Genomic DNA, 20,190 nt, shown 5'->3' with positions numbered 1-20,190 from the left:
TCATAGTATATGTGTATTATGTTGAAAAAACTACTCTGAGTAAAACTACTCTGTCAAATGGTCATCGCTTTTTTCCTTGGAAGAAGATTGTCATGAAGGCACCCCTTCGTTCCCAAAACAACAACAGCAACAACAGCAGTCTCCTTTACTTATAGCTATTAAAAGAGACAATGTAGGGAGAGGGCCAACACCACTTGGGCAAGCATGAGCTACTGCGATGATGGTGATTGTAGCCCAGCTATGCTGTGCTCTTATCTTAGAGAGGACAGAGCAGGAAACTTACAGGAACAGCAGACCTTTCTGATGCCAAAGAAATAAGGAGGCCAAAATCATGTTTTCCTAGCTGAGAGGTAAATCTCCTGGCAGTCAGGGCCCCTGAACACCCAGAAAAAATAAGTGAGACTTAACTGTTGGAGAGTGTTTGCTTGAGAAAAGTAACATTTCACACTCTCTATACTAGACTTGCATATATGAATTTAGGATGTGGGTGAAGATTCTGCTGGCTTCAACATATCCCAAAGCACTTGGATATGCCTATAATCCAAGTACTTTGGGAGGCTGAGGTGGGAGGATTGCTTAAGGCCAGGCATTTGAAATCAGCCTGGGCAACATAGTGAGACTCTGTCTCTACAAAAAATTAAAAAATTAGCCAGCCATGGTGGTGAGCGCCTGTAGTCCTAGCTACTCTGGAGGCTGAGGTGGGAGGATCCCTTGAGCCCATGAATTCCAGGTTAGTGAGAGCTGTGATTGTGTCACTACACTGTAAGGATGACAGAGGGATACCCTGTCTTAAAAAAAAAAGTTATGCTATCTTCTAAATCAATGGTTCCCAAATTGTAGTAATCTGACCAGCAGCCTCAGCAGGACCTGGGAACTTGTTAGAAATGCAAATTATTTGGGGCCTCATCCTATACCCGCTGAATGAGAAACTCTGGGTCTGGGAGCAGGCTCAATCAATAGTCAAGCCCCCTGGTGATTCTGATGCTTAGCTAAAGTTAGAGAACCACTGTTCTTAGACATTGTGCAATGTTATACAACAACTTCCTCAAAATGCTAAGTGAAAAGGAGATTGGCCTGGCGTTAGTCAGGGAAGGCGTCCTGGAGGGAGGGGAATTTGAAGCAGGGCTTTGAAAAACAAAGGCAGTGAGGTGAACCAGCAAGTGCACTGGCTGAGGGGACTGGAGTTCTAGCCTCTGAACCAGTTTCCTCCTGTGCCAAAGGAGGATAATAATGTCTGTCTTGATTATCTCCTAGACTTGTGGAGTTCAAGTGTGTAATGCCTTAAAAGATGTGGAGGCTGTTGCTGTGTTTGGTACCACATCGCCCTCAGGTGGCGCTCTTCAGCTTAGGTTCCTCTAGCAGTGTCAAGTTTGTGAACCAACCCCACTGGCCTTCTGCATTCTGAGGGCACGTGTGTTAAAGTCTCTACTGATGTCCTTTTGGAAATGCCTCTGCATGAATTTATGGTAGCTCTGACTCATCTTTAAACAATTTTAATTTATGTAGAAAATAAAGGCTTATCTCTCCAGGAAATTTTTTCTTCCTTCAAATAAATACTTAGTTCCAAATATCTCAGAAAATCCTGAGAATTCATTTTAGAACATGTTAATACTCTTTTTATTAATATCATGTTTCTTATTGAGTGTTGTGCTGATTGTCAATTTATTACCACTCTGCTCCAAATTCATTCTTCATAATAGGCACAGTGATAATGAACAGAGTTCCTTTAAAGTCAGCACAATGACTTTCTCCTTTAAAGTCAGCACATTGTTAAGCTTTTTCAGTAAAGGGCCCTGGAGGGACACAGCAGGAGGAAGGGGCTCCCCTGCAGCTTCCAGCTACTGCATGGTGGGTCAATGAAGGGGGTGTGAAGACATCCTGTGTGGCACTGCCTGTGGTCCCTGCCCCTCCCAGTACCCCATTCTATCTGCAGACCCTCGCATCACCTGTGCTTAATCCACTCACTGCCTGGAGGTTTCCACTGAGCAGTACTTCCTCTGCAAGCCCCTGCCTCAAGCCAGGAGGGTTTCTTCTAGCTTGTCTAGCTACTTCAGGCCAGCTTTGGCCTGGGTAAACCTGTGAATATCTCTGCTACCCAAGGTATGGGACTGAACCATACCTTCTCCAATAAGATCTTCGCCCCAGCCTTGCGGAAGAGTCACACTTCCGAGTTGCTCTTCTTTGGGTATTCTCCTTCCACCCTAGGGTTTTTTGTTGAGTTTTCTTATATATTATAATTGTTTTCTTATTATGTTTAATAATTCTGTTAAACTTCCTCTGTTTAACTCATGGTGGAGTTTCTATTTCCTGATTGGACTCAGGAGGATACTTGTGTCTTCTCAGCTACACACAGAAATCTGTGAACTTTCCAAAGCTATTACCTGAATTTGCTTTTGGTCATGAGTCTATGGCATGGAGTTGGTTTGCTTTGCTTTGCGGTGTAGCTCTTTCTTTAAGAGCTGAGAATGGATGTTCTTGTTTTGCCAAAACCATCCTCGGAAGTGCCTGTTCCCCTTTTTTTTTTTCTTCAATTATTTATTTATTTATTTATTTACTTATTTATTTTTTGATGGAGTCTTGCTCTGTCGCCCAGGCTGGAATGCAATGGCGTGATCTCAGCTCACTGCAACCTCCACCTCCTGGGTTCAAGTGATTCTCCTGCCTCAGCCTCCCAAGTAGCTGGGATTACAGGCGCACACCACCACACTCGGCTAATTTTTGTATTTTTAGTAGAGATGAGGTTTCACCATGTTGGCCAGGCTGGTCTTGAACTCCTGACCTCATGATCCACCCACCTCAGCCTCCCATAGTGCTGGGATTACAGGCATGAGCCACTACACCCAGACTCAACGTTTATTATAGGTTCAAGGGATACATGTTTAGGTTTGTCACAAAGGTATGTCGTGTGATGCTGAGGTTTGGAGCACAAATGAATCTCTCTGCCAGATAGTGAGCGTAGTACCCAATAGGTAGTACTTCAGCCCTTGCTCCCCTTCCTCCTTCCCCACTCTTGTGCTCTGCAGTGTCTATTGTTCTCATCGTTATGTCCATGTGTACTCAATATTTAGCTCCCACTTATAAGTGAAAACATGTGGTATTTAGTTTTTTGTTCCCACGTTAGTTCGTTTAGGATAATGGCCTCCAGCTGTGTCCATGTTGCTGCAAAGGACATGATTTCAATCTTTTTAATGGTTGCCTAGTATTCCATGGTGTATATGTACCACATTTTCTTTATCCAATCTGGAGTTGATGCTGCCCTACTCTTAGTGTATCCTCTCCTTTCATTCCCTGGGGTCTCTGTTGCTTAGGGTAACTGTAATTGAGAGGGTGCACTTAATAATTAAGCAGGGTGACAGGTGTAAACTGAGACTGGCTCAGACAAACTTTGCTCATTTATTCTTTTCTATTTGTGCTGTGCAGTTGCTTAAACTGGCTCTTCTTCCTTTGTGGCCTGGACGCTATTCTCTGGCCACATATGTCTTCTTACTTCCCACTCCCTGTGATGTGATTTGAAAATTGCCTCTAGGTGGAAAGGCAGTGAATAATTAAAGGCTCACCTAGATTATTTTCCCATACTCAGTATCACAACACTCACTTTCTGTTTTTCTCAATGTCTGAAAACACTTGTGTAATATATTTTGATGAGTTTCTACATGTTTTTTATTGTAGGACAATCTCTCTCTCTCTCTCTCTCTCTCTCTTTTTTCTGGAGATAGGGTCTTGCTTTGTTACTCAGGCTAGAGTACAGTGGCAGAATCATAGCTCACAGCAGCCTCGAACTCCTGGGCTCAAGAGAGCCCTCTGCTTCAGCAGAGGATAATATTTTGACATTTTAACATATGCATTTATTTCTTTTCTTACATTTTTCCTCTTTTCTCCTCGTTGTCTATGGAAGATATTAACACATTTCTCTTTGCCTCAGGGGAAGAATGTGGCAAGATAGAAAACAGAAATAGTTTCCCAGTTATTCTGTGTTATTTCCAGCAGCACTATCATGGAGGGGACAAAAACCCAGAGAGAACGACTATGAGGTTCTGCTGGACAACAGGTCATGGGTAGCCTTAGCAAAACACCCATACCTATAATTGTGGCACAGAAATATCAGAAAGGATACTGTGTCTTAAAAGGCTGTGCAGAAAGTGATATGTTTATTTCAGGGATAATCAGTATGGCTTAACAAATGAGTGTCAGTGAGTATAAGGTTAGAATTCTACGGATTGGGGGCAGAAATCAGGAAAAACTAAAATTACATGTATTCTACCATTGGACGAATGATGCTCAAGTTAGAAATTATGTTAACTAATGGAAAATAAAGTGATATCCAACATATTGTCTAAGATTCACATGTATTACCTGTGGGATTTGTGTGGGATTACCAAGAATTATTTTACAGAACATGTCTATCTCCTAGATAAATCATAACCTCTAGCACTGGAGCCAGTGCATTTTGAGACAATTGCTGTGACTCTGTGGGGACATTTATTTGAAATCTGGAGATGGACTTAGAATTTAATACTGATTCCTGAAACTTCTGTGGACTATAGTAAACACAGTTTGCAAGATGACTATAGAATGATCTATAGCCCATAGTGGGCATACAGTGGTTGGAAGATGAAAAACACAGGGTAAAACCAGTCTTGTTAGAATTTTCTGAGAAGATTAAATTCTGTTAGTTCCAGAAAAATAACTAGAAATGAAGGAAAGTGGAAAGTTACATAAATGGCCTGTATTTCAGACTCTACGTTTCAACAATAGTAACAATAGTAACACAGCTATCACAGCAACATCGGCTTCTTGGTAAGAGATGGGCATGAGCCTGGAGAAATTTCCACTGAAAAATGTGAATCTGGCTCATAGGGAACAGTTTGGGGTAGGTGTAAAATCGTATTGCCTTACAGACCTTCAAAGAACTGAAGCTCATAAAGGAGAAACAGAAGTGAAGTTGGTTTCTCACCACCATGATCAAAAGAAACCTGACACAGTTAATGTAATGTTGGTGGTATAATCCTAGATCAAGTGAGGTAGTTCAAAAATGTGGTGGTTGAAATAGCCTACTGACTTTGCAGCCTTTGGGGAGCCAAGCAAAAGCAGCCTTCTATTGGGCCTGTGAGCTGGCTATTAAGGCAAAGGGACCATCATGTCACCCACGCATGGAAAAGGAATAGATACACTTAGCTGTTTTCACTGATGATTTCACCACAAACCTGGAAAACCCAAGCAACCTTATTTGGAAAAACAAATACTAGAATTTATAAGGGAATTTCAACAGGTAAAAAACATGAATATATGAAAATCAAAGCTATTTTTCCTGTTAACAATAGCCAAGTAGAAATGTAAATGGGAAATAATAGTCTATTAATAGTCCATTAAAAAAAGACAAGAATTTTAAAGACTTAAGAATACCTTTCACAAGAATATTGTGGACCCATATGAAAAAGAGTATAGAGTCCTCTGAAAGGCAATAAACACGTCCTGAATTTATGAAAAGCCATGCTATAGTCTTAGTTTAGAACATTTAATGTAGTTAAATATTAATTATTCAAATTTGTAAATTAAATAAAATTCTAAGTAGTATTAAAATGACCCCAATATATAAAAAATAGTAGAAATGGGGAGTCTTCCATAATAGATATTAAAACTCAGAGCCAATGTCATCAAAATATCATGGTAATAAAATAGAAGTTAACAAATAGAAGAATAGAGGAATAGAATAGAAAGCTAAGAAATAGATCTCAGTATATATGGAAATTAATCTATGTATGAGATGTTATTGCATATTACTGCAAAGAATAATTAATGTTTGGACTTCCTATTCATGTAGAAAAAAACTAATTGGAACTTTGCCTCATAGAATAACCATAAATAAACTCCAGATGTATTAAAGACATGGAAGGTTTGAATATTTTTAATCAAAACAGAAATACGGAAACTATAAAATAAAATATAGATATATTAACAAATAAAAAGTTTTTAAGGCAATAGGTGGCATAAACCAACTATAGATTGGGAAAATATCTATATTACAAATGACAGATAGTGTTAGCTAATATTAATAATGAGCATAGTCACTCACAAATTTATAAGAATAAGTTCAACACTCAGAAAATAAATGGGCAAAGACTATGAAAAGACAACTCATGAAGAAAAATTTAACACTGCCAACATAACAAAGATAACCATTCTCATTAGTAGTCACAGAAGAATCATGAGATATCCATTCTAACTTATCAAATTGATAACAGTGAAGGAGGATAATATATTATTTTTTAACAGCTTTTTGAAAGCTTTTTGGCAAAAATCTCTTTACATGAAAAATTAATGGGCCTCTGAACTCAAAAATCCTACTCTTGGGAACATATTTTATTAAAATGAAAGCACCAGTGTTTGAGGATGCATGTACAAGATGATAGTTGCAGCCCTTTATGTATATATGTATATATTTTGTAGTGGCCAACGACTGAAAATAGATATTAATTAGGACTAGGTGCAGTTGCTTAAAGCAAAAACAGCCCCCCAAAAAGAGGCTTAAACAAGTAAAAGTCTTAAACAAGACTTCTATTCTCTTACAGAATAGGAGTCCAGATGTAAACACTGAAAGGCCAGCTTCCTGAGGTTAATAGGGACCCGGCTTCATTGAGCTCATTGCTCTGTTACTTGTTGTTATGCCCCATGCTAAATGCTAAAGTGTGATCCATCACAAGAGTTTTCTGGGTAGCGGGATGGGGGAAGAAAAAAGGAAATCGCCTTTATCCTCTTTTAAAGTGAATTAACAGAAGTAGGATACATGAACACAAGCCTTCTTCTACTGTCTTGATAAGAAGCATTCATGCGACCAAACCTACATGCCAGTGAGGCTGGGATATCTAGCATTTAATCTAGTGAGAATATGCCTAACTAAAAATCAGGTTTTGTTGCTAATGAATCTGATGAGGCAACTTGCAGTTTCTGTTACAGGCAAACCATGGAACAAGGGGCAGTCATTGAAAAAAATGAGCTAGATATATTGACTTTGACTTGAAAGAACTAGAACAACTTTACTAATTTTGAGAATCTGTAACCAATTTATTTCTCTTACATTTTCTTTTGTTTATTCACAAAAATTATATATAATTAATCTGTTTGTCTAAAAAAGTTCAAAAGACCACTTGAAAAGCTAAAACACAAAGAGATAAAAATATTGTGTTGGTTTATTTGACAGTTTTTTTCTTTTCTTAGTGGTACATAAAATATTTGCATAATTACAATTGGTGACATCTTAGCATGATGAAATATGATACCATAATTTAAATTAATATGAAAGTATGATACAACATTAAGACAATAGATACCATATGACTCTGATAAAGCTCCGTTTACTTTCCTAAAATTTTACAAAATTTTTACTCTTGGTTATCACCTCAAAAGAATAGGTAAAATATATATATTTTTTCCTTTGGAGATGGAATCTCACTCTGTCCCCCAGGCTGGAGTGCAGTGGTGCAGTCTCGGCTCACTGCAACTTCTGTCTCCTAGGTTCAAGTTTCAAGCGATTCTACCATCTCAGCTTCCCGAGTAGCTGGGATTACATGTGCCCACCACCACGCCTGGCTTATTTATTTATTTATTTATGTTTTTAATAAAGATGGGGTTTGGCTGTGTTGGCCAGGCTGGTCTTGAACTCCTGACCTCAGGTGATCTGCCCACCTTGGCCTCCCAAAGTGCTGGGATTACAGGCATGAGTCACTGTGCCCGGCCAATAGGTAAAATCTTAATTCACGGCTTTGTGCTACCACAGCACATCTTCCTGACTCTTGGTATCTAACTCCCTGGAGACCATTTTTTGGGCTCTACTCCTCACCCTCCTGGAATCTATTAATTCTTTGTTAACTCCCCTGATCAGTGTGCTGGCTCTCTTGCTCCAAAATCTATTAATCAATTGCGGGTCATTCAAGGGCTTTTCAAAATGGAGGAAAAATAGTTTATTTTGTAGAGATGCCATTTTCTCTTTTCTTTTCCAAATTATTGGAATCTAGGTGAAGAAACGCTTCATCTAAAATGCAGGGTCATGGATGCTATGAATTGGTTTGCTGAAACTGGAAAGGTAAAAGCACATTTCTCAGACTACTTTTCATTTTCAGTTTTGGATGTATATTTGGTTTTAACATTTAGATGCACTCTTGGGACATTTTTAGGCAGGCTTTTAACTACAAATGCACTTTCTTTAACAGATATATTCAACAACTCCGATTAAATGAATAAACACCTTGAAAAACACAGACTACCAAAGTTCACTCAAAAAGAAACAGATGGCCAGGCGTGGTGGCTCACGCCTGTAATCCCAACACTTTGGGAGACCAAGGCGGGTGGATCACGAGGTCAGGAGTTCAAGAACAGCCTGGCCAAGATGGTGAAACCCTGTCTCTACTAAAAATATAAAAATTAGCCAGGCACAATGCCTGGCGTCTGTAGTCCCAGATACTCGAGAGGCTGAGGCAGGAGAATCGCTTGGACCTGGGGGGGTGGAGGTTGCAATGAGCCAAGATCGCACCACTGCATTCTAGCCTGAGTGACAAAGTGGGACTCTGTCTCAAAAAAAAAAAAAAAAAAAAAAAAGGAAATAGATAATCTGAATAACTTTTTCTGATATTGTATTGTTCCTCTTTTTTTCTCCACAGATTAGTCAGGCTAGAGGTTTGTTGGTTTTATTAATCTTTTCATTGATTTCTTTCTTCTGTCTAATTTGGGTTTAGTTTGTTCTTTTTCCCCTAGCTTTTAAAGATAAAAGCTGAAGCTATTGATTTGACATCTTTATCCATTTCTTTAAAAAATAATTAATAGCTAGTTTAATTAGTGACACAAAGAAAATAAATTGTGCCTCTTCAGCAGATAAGTCCTGATGACAAAAATCATGTAACATACATATGATTAAAAATTCAAACAAATGCTGACAGAAAAGAAAATTAGTATCCCTTCCTCTCCGCTGCCCATTGTCCCTCTCATAAAGAATAACCTCTCCTATTTACTTTTTAAAAAATTCTTAAGTTGATACATAATAATTGTATGTATTTATGGGGTGCATGGGATATTTTGATACATGTATACATGTGTAATGATCAAATCAGAGTGTTTAACATACCCATCACCTCAAACATCTACCATTTCTTTGTGCTTGGTAACATTTCAAATCTTTTCTTCCAGCTATTTTAAAATATACAATATGTTAACTATAGTTACCCTACTATAGTACTGAACACCAAACTTATTCCTTCTATCTAACTGTATGTTTATATGCATTAATGTGGCCACACCACATTTTCTTTATTCATTTATCCATCGATGGACTTAGATTGATTCCATATCTTGGCTATTGTGACTAGTGCTATTGTTTTCCATAATAGCTATACTAATTTACATTCCCATCAACAATGTGTAAGAGTTCCATTTTCTACACAACTTCGCCAGCATTTGTTATTTTATTTTTATTTTTTGATAGTAGTCATTTTAACTGGAGTAAGGTGATATCTCATTGTGGTTTTGATTTGCATTTCCTTGATGACTAGTGATGTTGAACATTTTTTGATATACCTGTTGGTCATTTGTATGTCTTCTTTTGGGAAATTTCTATTCACGTCCTGTGCTGAGTTTTTAATGAGATTTTTTTAAAAGTTTTTTTTGGCTGTAAGTTTATTGAATGCAAAATAATCCTCTCCAACTTTACTGAGGTGGCTGACCACCTCCACAACCAAATCTGCCTCTAAACTGGAATTCCGTCGTTGACCCAGCCCCAGCCTCAGCCTCAGCCTCAGCCTTCTTGTCGGCATCAGGGCGCACAGCAATCCGCCTGCCGATATCTCTGTCGGCTTCCCCTCTTGTGAGTCTTGCAGGTCGCTCACCCTTCAGACCTTTAGGCTGAGGCCTGCCAGTCTCAGAGCGGCTGCGGCATAGGGTGGCAGGCACAATCTCCAGGGCAGATGAAGGTAACCACGGAGATACTGGATGCCCTCATTGGTAAGGTACCAGTAGAAATGTCTCCAGGCAAACTGTTCCTTCACTTAGCCTCAGGACTTGAGAGGTTGCATGGCCTTCAAGACATGAAGGTTGGGCACATTCTTGTCTGCCAGCTCCAGGAGCTTAGGCATGTGGACATCCTTCTTGGCCACCATGACTCTCTCCTTAAAAACGAGTTCATAAATGGGAATCCAGTTCTTCTTAGGCATCAACATCTCGGCGGCTGTAGGGTCCGGGTCCAGGTCTGGGGCTGGAAAGCCCGCCCTCCGTCCCTTCCTTCCTCCCTCCCTCCCTCCCTCCCTTCCTTCCTTCCTTTTGCTGTTATTTGAATTTCTTGCATTTTGTGGATACTAGGCCGTTACCAAATGAATAATTTGCAAGTATTTTCTCCCATTCTGCAGATTGTCACTTCACTCTGTTGATTGTTTCCTTTGCTGAGCAAATAAAGCTTTTTAGTTTAAGATAGTTCCATTTGTCTATTTTTGTTTTTGTTGCCTGTGCTTTTGGGGTCTTAGCCATAAAATCTTTGCCTAAACAATGTCCTGAAGCATTTCCCCTGTGTTTTCTTCTGGTGGTTTTATAGTTTCAGGTCTTACATTTAAGTCTTTATTCTGTTTTGATTTAATTTTTGTATATGGTGAGGGATAGGAATCTAGTCTTATTCTTCTGCATGTGGATAGCAAGTTTTCACAGCACCATATTTTATTTTATTTTAGTGCATCATACTGTACTTGATTTACTGACATTACTTAGTGATTTATTGGACAAAGGTCAAACCTTTTGTTTTTTATTAAGCACCTTCTACAGTACAAACTGTCATGAATAATATCTGTACAACTTAACAGTTTCAACAGCTGTTTAGATACAAATGATTTCAAACAGATAATTGGCAAACATAATTAAAGTCACAGTTAGACTACCCAAGTGGTATAAAACATTAATATATCAGCAATTTACAGTGTTCAATTATGGTTGGCAAAATTAAGTTGGAGTATGGCTGGGAATTACTATTATAATCCGAGAAAGTCAGAAGTTTTTGGATACCAAAGCATCCTGCTATAAATTAGTAGGCACAATTTAAAGGTTGTATGCATATTCAAAGGCCATGATCTCTCGAGGAACTTGTATATTAAACATGCAAAACAACAAAAAATGTAGTCATTCAGAAAGAATTGCCTTCTCCCCTCCCCCATTACTTCCCCCGGGCTCTCCTAACCTATTTGATATTAAAGCTGTAAGATAAGGCATGAATAAAGTTAAATCACTTTCACATCCACCTTAGAAATGGAGGCTTAGTTTTTATGCTTTGAGACTCAACTTTTCAAAAGCAGAAATTAATTTAGTAAAATGTGAGAGGAGAAGATGTACTTTTAAAATAAGGAAAATAAAAAATGAAAAAGCAAAGCCAACCCAACAACCAAATCACATACACACACATTGATCCCACACTGTTTTCAATGCAAAGGACAAAGTAGAGACCAAGGACCTTCCAAATAGTAGTAGAGCCAGCTCCATTTATTGAACAGCGTGTCCTGTCCCTAATGAACGTTCTTGTGCCTTTGTCAAAAATCAGTTGGCTGTAAATGTGGACTTATTTCTAGGTTCTCTGTCCTGGTCCGTGTGTCTGTTTTTATACAAATACTAGGACGTTTGCTTCCTATGGCTTTGTAGTATATTTTGAAGTCAGGTGCCATGACGGGCCTCCCACTTTGTTCTTTCTGCTCAGTATTGCTTTGGCTATTTGGGGTCTTTTGTGGTTCCATACAAATTTTAGGATTGTTTTCTCTATTTCTGTGAAGACTGTCATTGGCATTTTGATAGCAGTTACATTGAATCTATATATTGCTTTGGGTAGTATGGATATTTTAACAATATAATTCTTCCATTCCTTGCAGATGGGATGTTTTTTCCATTTGTTTGTGTCATCTTCAATTCCTTTCAATAATGTTTTGCAGTTTTCCTTAGATATCTTTCACCCCCCTGGTTAAATTCATTCCTAGGTATTTTATTTTTTGTAGCTATTATAAATGGGATTGCTTTCTTGATTTCTTTTTCAGCTACCTTGTTGTTGGTGTATAGAAATGCTTCTGACTTTTGTATGTTGACTGATTTTATATCTTGCAACTTTACTGTGTTGATAAGTTCTGAGAGTTTTTGGTGGAGTCTCTACATTTTTCTAGATACAAGATCATGTAATCTTCAAAGAGGGGGCAATTAGACTTCCTCTTTTCTAATTCTGAAAACCTTTATTTCTTTCTCTTGCCTGATTGCTTTAGACAGAACTTCTAGTACTGTGTTGAATAGGAGTGGTGAAAGAGAGCATATTTGTTTTGTTCCAGTTCTTGGAAGAAAGGCATTCAGCTTCTCCCCATTCAGTATAATGTTAGCTGTGGGTTTGTCATATGTGGCCTTTGTTATGTGGAAATGTGTTCCTTCTATGCCTAATTTGTTGCCAGTATTTATTATGAAGGGATATTGAATTTTATCAAATGCTTTTTCTCCATCTATGGAGATGATCATATGGTTTTTTTGTTTTTTATTCTGTTGATGTGATGTATCACATTTATTGATTAGCATACGTTTTATGCAGCAGGAGCTCCTGGGCTCACGATAGAATGATGGAATTTTAGATCACATGGAATTTTAAACGTAATTACATTTTATAATCCTTTCAACCTAGTAGGAGATAGTTATGAGAAAGATTAGATCAGTTATGAACAAAATAAACCATAATTTTCTTTGCAATTTGGCTATGATTTAAACACAATATACAATTTTCTGTGTAGGGTGTGAAAGGATGTGGAACACGGTTGTTCCTATGGTAACATAAAAAAACCCCCACCCCTCAGATGTTATAAAACTCTTACTCATTTATGAAACTACTGAAGAATGGTAGTTGCAAGAAAAGTCCAGAAGGACTAATTTTCAGAGAGGGGAGCCCTTTGTGGGTGACTGTTAAGCAGTGGCAGTTTGTGGAGGCAAAGGCGGAGAAGAAAGCCTGCCAAAGACTGAGATAGATGAGCTATTGGCACTTTGGTGGCCAGGCAGGGACATTGGAGTCTAGAAGCCTCCCAAATGCAGCAATAGTATACTTAACTCAGAAATGCTTTCTGGCTTCCCATTCACATTTTACTGAGAATAGGGTGGGGCTAAAAAGCAGAAACAGGCCGGGCGCGGTGGCTCACACCTGTAATCCCAGCATTTTGGGAGGCCGAGGCGGGCGGATCACGAGGTCAGGGGGAGATCAAGACCATCCTGGCTAACACGGTGAAACCCCATCTCTACTAAAAATACAAAAAAAAAAAGAAAAAAAAATTAGCCGGGCGTGGTGGCGGGCGCCTGTAGTCCCAGCTACTCCGGAGGCTGAGGCAGGAGAACGGCCTGAACCCGGGAGGCTGAGCTTGCAGTGAGCCGACACCGCGCCACTGCACACTCCAGCCTGGGCGACAGAGCGAGACTCCGTCTCAAAAAAAAAAAAAAGGCAGAAACAACTTTCTAGTCTTACGTATTCTTGTGGTGCCTGGGAACAGAGTTCTGCTCCTACTGATTCAAAAGGTAAAACTCAGGTCCAAGACACACTAAGGCTCCAGGATTAAACATTGGTAAGATAAAAGACATTAGGCTTTGGAGGCCGGGCACAGTGGCTCATGCCTGTAATCCCAGCACTTAGGGAGGCGAGGCAGGCGGATAACAAGGTCAGGAGTTCGAGACCAGCCTCACCAATATGGTGAAACCCCATCTCTACTAAAAATACAAAAATTACCCGGGCATGGTAGCGGGCACCTGTAATCCCAGCTATTCAGGAGGCTGAGGCAGGAGAATCACTTGAACATGGGAGGCGGAGGTTGTAGTGAGCCGAGATCGCACCATTGCACTCTAGTCTGGGCAATAAGAGCAAAACTCCGTCTAAAAAAAAAAAAAAAAAAAAAAAAAGAAATTAGGCTTTGGTAGAATCAGCTGTGGCATCAGGAGGAAAGCCTAACCAGTGATGAATTCAATCTTAAAAACTGCTGCTTAGTTCAAGATTAACCTGATACTCAGTGAAATATGAATAATGATTTTCCTACTTTGGCAGCCACACATAGAAGAAAGAGATTGCGCACGCCTGGAAATAAAAACAAAGCAAAAGAGTTGCATAACTCATCTTCACTGTTATCTATGTACTACGTCCAGTATACCATAAAACATGACCACAGATGTAAATACTGTGTTCAGTATGACATAAAACATGACCACAGATGTAAAAAAAATGGGACCCATAAGAAAATCAACAAATCAAAAGAAACAAATTCACAGATAACCCGGACATTGGAACTGGCAGAAAAGGATTTTGAAAACTAGTATTATAAATATATTTGGGAAATTATAAGTAAAAGATGAATGGGTGAATATATGAAGAATCTTGTAAAATAAATAAAAATTAAAAAAGAAACTCATAGAATGAATTCTGAAAAACGAAAACATACCTGGTGGCCTTAACAGCAGAACAAGCAATGCAGAAGGAAGAGTCAATTGTCTTGAAGAAAGGTCAATAGAAATTATACAAAATAAGACATAGAGAAAAAATACTGAAATATTTATAAATCTATACAGTGTCTACAACTTTTTAAAATAATAATTAGACTCAGGCAGAAATAATCTTTTAAGAAATAATGACCAAATTTTCCCCCAATTGAAAAATATTAATTTATAAGTTCAGAAATCCTAGTGAATTTCAAACAGAATAAATACAAAGAAACTATGCCATGGCATGTCATAGTCAAACTGCTGACAGAGCAAAGCATAGAGAAACTTTTCAGCATAGATAAGCTGCTGAAAACCAATGATAAGATAATTTTAAAAACAACCATGAAAAAAGACATAGCACATCCAGGGGAACAATGGGAAGAATGGCAATTGACTTCTTATTAGAAATGGAAGACAGAGATGAGGGAATAAAACACATCTTTAAAGTACTAAGAACAAACAAGCAAGAAGAAACAACCCATCAACTTAGAATTCTACATGCAGCAAAAATACCCTTTACAAATAAAAGTGAAATAAACACATTTTGAAAATGAAAATGAAAGTGCAGGGAATTTGTTGCCTGTAGATCTACTAAGAAATGCTAAAAGAAGTCTGTCAAGATGAAGATAAATAATACAAGTTATAAACTCATATATAAAAGGATGGAAAAGAATTGAAAATAGTAAATAAGTGGAATACTTTATAATAATAAATTAATCAGTTCACAAAGAAGAAATAAAAATTATAAATATTAATGCACTTAACGTTTCAAAATTAATGATAAAAAGATTAATAGAAACAAAGTAAAAATTAAATCACAAACATGGTTGGAGATTTTTAACACACCTTCTTTCAGCAACTGATAAACTGAACAAAAATCAATAAAGATATAGAAGATTTGAACAATACTACCAATCAATATGGCCTGATATACACCTATTGAACATTACATCTAATAACTTCTGAATATATGTGTTTTTTTCCTGCACACATAGAACATTTACCATGGTAGACCACATGCTAAGCCATAAAAAAGTTTAAATAAATATGAAAGGACTGAAATCACTGAGTATGTTCTCTGATCACAATGGAATTGAATTTAGAATCAATAACAATAAGAAATCTAAAAAATACCCAAATATTTAAAAATTAAGCAACATAATTCTAAATATTTCATGGATTAGTAAAGAATTCAAAAAAGAAATTAGAAAACATTTTTAAATAAATGATAATAAAGACACAACGTATTGAATTATGTGAGATACTTTAAACATGGTGCAAACAGGAACTTCAGAGCATCAAATATTAATGTTATACAACAACAAGAAGGAATGTTTAATATCAGTGAGCTAACTTCCATCTTAAAAAGCAAGAACAAAAAGAGCAAAGTAAACTCAACATAAATAGGAGATAATAATAAAGATAAAGAAGAAATCAATAAAACAGAAAACAAACAATAGAGAAAATCAATAATGCCAAATGTTTAGTTTTGAGATTAATAAAATTGATAGCTTCCTAGCAAGAATGATCAAGAAAAAAGAGAAAAATAACAAGTTACCAGTATTAACAATAAAAAAGAATATTATAACAAATCTTATTATTGAGATAAGTTGAAAATTTAATGAAAAAATTTATACCAACATATTTGAAAATGTACTTTGAAAAAATTCCTTAATGAGCTCAATTTACTGAAAGTGAGACAGAAAGACAGAACATTTGAATAGCTCTATGATGATAATTTGTTATTAAAATAACAAATAAATTGTAAATAAATAATAAGATAAAGCAAAAATAAAATAATCAATAACAAGTATTAACACATTTTGCTTTAAAAACCCCTCTTATAAAGAAAAATCATCATCCAGAAGGCTTAGTGAATTCTATCAAACATTTAAAGAAGAAAAAATATCAATCTTACTTAAAATCTTACTTTAGGAAGATAGCATATTTCTAATACTGAAACTTTATAAACAAATTACAAGAAAAGAAAATTCAGAATAATATTACTCATAAAGTTAGACGCAAACATCTTTAAATAGTTTAATAAAATCTAGCAATATATAAAAGGTTATTAAATCATGATTATGTGGGGTTTATCACAGAAAAGAAAGATTGGCTTAATATTTGAAAATTAAAGTGTAATTAATCTCAATAATTTGCCTATACTTTATTCCTATATTCTCCTATATTTTATTCCTATATAATTCCTATATTCAAAATATACGAGAATGTAGAGAATTATAGAAAAATAATCATGTGTTTATTTGAACAGATAAATAGAAGTTTTGAAACATTCAACATCTGTTTATGACAAAAAGCTACTAGTAAATTAGAAATAAAAAGGAATTGCCTCAATTTGACAAAAAGCAACAACAAAAAGTTATAGCTAACATAACACTTAATGGTGATATTATACACTTTTCTTATGTTGGGACCAAGGCAAGAATGTCTGTGCTCTGCATATCTATCTATTCAGCACTGTACTGGATGTCCCAGTCTCATTAGTTAAGAATTAATTAGGCAAAGGCAAGAAGTTAAAGTCATAAACTGGAAAATAATAAGTCTACTACATTTATTTGTAGGTGACATAATCATTGTCTATACAACAAAGAACATTTAATTCCATTATATGCTTTTTACTCAGTCCCTAGCCTGCATAGTTAGTATACAATTTGCAAAGTTGGTAAGAGAACCAAATTAGCAATATGGTAATCCAATTCAAGACAAAGGACAATCATAGAAATTTGATTAGAAATGCATTAATGTGTTAACAAGCTACCTTTGCTTTATCTAAAACTTTAAATAAATATGAATGGCAGCAAAACCAACACAAACTGTGACTTATAATGGATTATAATGGATAAAATGGCATATAGAAACATTTAAATCAATTTGGAAATCTGGAAAAATTGAATTTTTAAGAAATAATGGGTACAAAAGAAAACTAACAAATGCAAGCCCTTTGTATAGGTGAAATTCATATTTGATTCACCAATTAGTGTTTTTTTTCCACCATGAATAATTTTTTTCATATGAAAAAGAGTTGATGCGAATGAATATGCTTTTAATACAACAAAGATAAAATGAGAAAAACAAATTATTTAACTGTGGTTTTATAATAATATAATTAACTTGGCTTAATGGAATTCATCTGGTATACCTTAATTTGGAGATTTAAGTAAACAGTGACTCCAGGAGGCTAGAGAAATTAGGATTTTTAGATCACAGATGCAATATGGAGATCTCATTTAACAATGACTGTAACTTTGAGCTAAAATATGGGGGAAATAGCCCAGAGGCAGCTAAAATCCTCCATATACAGTAAGGTGTTATCTACAAAGCTCCCCACATCAATACAGTTTACTTACAAGTACCAAATTGAGTTTGTCTGCTCTTCTGAAAGTGGTGAGTTAAGATAAGGGTCCCAACAGATGAACAGCTGTTACTGCAGGTGAGTGTTCTACATCAGGCACGGGATTTTCAACTCATAATGGAGTGAAGTTGAACCACATACAATATTATGAGTCTTTTCCCTTGAAACCATTAAAGAGCTGTAACATGATGCTTGTGAATGTCACCACTAGGTGGCACTGAAAGTTAAACAGTTGTTGAACAGGCTGTGGAATATTGAAGTTTTCCTGTGGAAAAAAATTTGATTTTTTATTTTGTGTCTATACATTTTTCGTTTGACCTTAAAACATGATAGTATTAGACATCTCTTGTACCGTGCCTTACACCTCAGCCCATTTGTTTTCCTCCAGCCCTTGGTGAGGCTCTTGGTTACAGAACCTCAGCTCAGCTCACTGCATATCCCCTGCTTTTTTGCACTAAGTCTTTATTCACAATGTGGTTGGGACACCTGTGAGAAGCTACTTAGCATTTATGAATGCTCAAAACTGCAAGTGTGGGGGAATTAAGACCCAATGGGCAATCCGTGACTATTAGGGGACGGGAGTCAGGGCTTTGTGTTCCTCTCATACCCCTCAGGTGGACAATTCTGAGGCAAGATCTTCATTGCTCATCAGAGGATTCCGGTGAGGTCAGATCCAGTTTTCCATAGTGGCGGCCAGCTTGATAGCACCACTCTATTGACTTTCTCTCCTTTCTTGTTTTACTCTTCCCAATATATTAGCCTTAGTATCTGGTAACATGCCCCAAAGTAAAGTCATTTATAAAGCACCCCACGTCAATATAGTTTACTTTGGCTTTCTCTCCTTTCCTGTTTTAGAGTCGGCTTCCTGTAAGAAACCCAAGCATAACCTACTACCCTGATAAAGAACATTTTCAGCACCCAGAACTCTCCTTCATGGCTCCTCTTCCCATTCAACGCTCTTTAAAAGAGAACTAATAATCTATTAGTTCTATTTTTGAACTTCACATTACTGGAATCCCGGCCAGTACTATTTTTTGTTTGCCTTCATAATTTTTTTTCTTTTCTTTTTTTTTGAGACAGTGTCTCACTCTGTGCAGTGGCGTGATCTTTGCCCACTTCAGCCTCAACCTCCTGAGTAGCTGGTATAACAGGCGGTGCCACCATACCCGGTTAATTTTTGTATTTTTTGTAGAGATGGAGTTTCACCATGTTGCCCCAGCTTGCTTTCTTTCATTCAACATTATTTCTGTGAGATTTATCCATGTTGTGGCATGTAGTAGTGCTTCACTCTTTTTCATTGTGGTGTAGTATTCCATTGTGTAAAATGTACCACAATTTATCCATTGTACTTTGGGTAGTCATTTGAATTGTTTCCAGATTTTAGCTATTTTTAATAATGTTGCTTTAAATACTTTTGTACACATCTTTTTGTGAACATAAACACTCATGTCTTTTGTGAATAAACATAGAAATAAAATTGCTTGGTCAGAGGTTAGAAATATTGCTTACATTTAATACATACTGGAGAACAGTTTTTCATAATGGTTACACCAGTTTTGCCTTCCATCTTTTCTGCATCCTTGCCAATATTTGGTGTTACTAACTCTTAACTTTTGCCACTCTGATGGGAGTGTAGTGTATCTAATTGTTGTTTTAGTTCATATTTCCCTGTTGATGAATGGTACTTAACATGTTTTCATATGCAGTTTAACCATTTGGATATATTCTTTTGTGAAATGCCTGTTTAGGTTTTTGGCTTTTATTTTGGGGTGGGGGGTGTCCAGGTTTTCTTTATTTGAAGTTCTTTATATTTTGTGGGTACTAGTTCTTTGTTGGATACATGTATTGTGATTATATATCTATGTACATATTTTTTACTTTACCAATCTCTAGTTTTCCTTTTACTCTCTTAAAGCTATATTTTGATAAAAAGATTTTCTTCTTAATGGGATATAGTTTATTGACATTTTTCTTTATGGTAATTGTAATTTACTTGAGTAAATTATTTACTCTTACTCCAAGGTTATGAAATATGCTCCTTTATCAGGGACTCTCAACTTGAGTGGGCATCAGAACCACCTGGAAGGCTTTTTAAAGATCATTGGGTCTGGAGTTTCTAATTCTTTGGTTCAGGGATAAATCCAGGAATTTGCATTTCTTACTATTCTCCAAATGATGGAATGGAGGATTGGTATTAGATCTTCTTTAACGTTTGGTAAAGAATTCAGCTGCGAAGCCATATGGTCTTGGGGTTTTTTTTTTTCTTTTTTTTTTTGAAGAGACATTTAATACTTGTTCAATATCCTTACTTGTTATTGGTCTAT

The 20,190-nt window shown here is 36.7% G+C and overlaps 1 pseudogene; it reads right to left on the bottom strand.

Annotated features, from left to right (window-relative positions):
• Positions 1-9,693: 9,693 nt before the first annotated feature.
• On the bottom strand, positions 9,694-10,202 carry LOC134740055 (small ribosomal subunit protein eS10-like; annotated as a pseudogene).
• Positions 10,203-20,190: the final 9,988 nt, after the last annotated feature.

Source organism: Pongo pygmaeus, chromosome 1 (assembly GCF_028885625.2).
Source record: "Pongo pygmaeus isolate AG05252 chromosome 1, NHGRI_mPonPyg2-v2.0_pri, whole genome shotgun sequence".
Lineage (NCBI taxonomy): Eukaryota > Metazoa > Chordata > Mammalia > Primates > Hominidae > Pongo > Pongo pygmaeus.
This window is presented reverse-complemented; position numbering and strand designations above follow the sequence as displayed.